The sequence below is a fragment of the Atta colombica genome, unplaced genomic scaffold (genome assembly GCF_001594045.1).
Source record: "Atta colombica isolate Treedump-2 unplaced genomic scaffold, Acol1.0 scaffold45, whole genome shotgun sequence".
In the NCBI taxonomy this organism is placed as follows: domain Eukaryota; kingdom Metazoa; phylum Arthropoda; class Insecta; order Hymenoptera; family Formicidae; genus Atta; species Atta colombica.
In genome coordinates this window covers 725373-727139 of record NW_017259534.1, presented here as the reverse complement: position 1 = coordinate 727139, position 1767 = coordinate 725373, and the positions used below count along the sequence as shown (strand labels likewise).

Here is a 1767-nt window from a genome sequence, read left to right as displayed (position 1 = left end):
CCCCCCCCCCCCCCCTCCCCCTTATATATAAAAAGTACTTGAGTTTCGCTGTAGAACGTATAGTGTGTGTTTTATTAGATAATTAAAAAAAGGATAAAAGAATCAAATATGAAACTTTCGTCATATTATTATTTAACAAAATCTCTTCAAAAAACAAAAGTAATCTTTGGATTAATATTTGTATTAGATGAGACGAAAAAGTAGCGGAGAATTAATTATTTTCTCAGAATAACGAAACTTTATATGAGCGGCCCCGCTTGAAGATTCATTCTTTCCCAAAAAATATTTCATAATTGCTTTTTTGCAACATTGTGATACATATCCGAGAACGGGTGTAAATTGTGTCAAGCGCCAAAGAAATAAAAAAAGCACATCGCACAAACCGCGCCGTGATTTCGCGATAACTGCTGTTTATTACAGAAGCATCTGCGCTCGTTTAAAATTCCAAAGAGGGTCATCGGTGACCTCCGGGCGATTATAAAATATTTGAAAAAAAAAACATCCTGTTAATCAGCAATAATCATGATAACACGATCGAGGGAAACGAGGGGATCTTTTGTAGCTATTTATTCCCCGTTACGTCGTTATTCGAGATAAACGTTGCGGCGGCTGTGGAGAATTCATCGTAATCGTGAATGCAAATCGAGCCCAAAACAGCAAAAACGTGGGAAAAAAATATAGCTGGAGGGCGAAAGTGACGCGATGCCGCTGATAATTTGGATATTTACGTGTACTCTTCCTTTGCACCTTTTCCTTTTCCTTTTGCACTCGCAAGCTTGAAATTTGTCTTGCAGCGAAATTGTCACAATTTGTCGAGAGAAACATTATACAATGTAAAGATTACATTTCTTTGATTGTATTTTGTAGATATTTTCTTTGGTAAAATTTTTCATAAATAATTTCTAATTTACAACGTAATATCTTTGCTTCTTAAATAGTGAATAAAAAGAATATAAAAGTTCATCATTTTAATATTTTGTTACATAATAATGTTGTTTGTAATACGTCAAAATCAATTATATAATTATACGAGTATATCTTGCGGTATACAAAATAATTTCAATCCTCTGCCGACTGGAGTCTTTAAAAGCACTATTGATATTTCGATTATAAATTTAGATAAATTTAAATCTATAAAAATTAATAAAATACGATCCTATTTTTATAATGAAAAAACTCGTTGTTAAAACTTTGACAAATATATCAGATCATTTTTTCAGATTTTCAGAAAAATAAAAAAATTTGCTCTATTTCTTAAAAACTTCTGTTGCTAACGAAAGAATTACAATTTATGTTGCTGGCAGAGGATTAAATGGCAAAAACAATTCAAATTTTGTTCGATACATATTATGGATATACATGCTTAGGCGGTATACACTGTATACAAATTCTTAATGCGCAAATCTTAGGATCATTTTCTAAGAATCAAGTAACGATACTTCTGCGGCTTCTCGGTTTACGATTGTTACAGTATACGTGCTATTACGAACAATTCTCGAGGTTACATTCTTCGATGCTTCACTAACACGAGTTATACATACATCGGAATATTATATTATCGATCATCTCACATAATTATCCCGTTGCATGGGATTCATTCTTTGTATGAGACAGCAGATTACACACACATACACACATACATGCGCGCGCGCGCGCGTCTTTTACGTATCTAAAATCGTCTTGATGTATGACTCACTAGGCGACAAAGCAGTTTTACGTTACACGTACGCCAGCGTAAAATGAACATCGCATAGTTGCATTATCTTT

General features: G+C 33.4%; 1 protein-coding gene across 3 annotated transcripts in view; it reads left to right on the top strand.

The window, feature by feature from the left end:
• Positions 1 to 1767, top strand: part of LOC108691319 (rho GTPase-activating protein 20-like) — a 198887-nt gene that overhangs the window by 94668 nt on the left and 102452 nt on the right. The window lies entirely within an intron of this gene.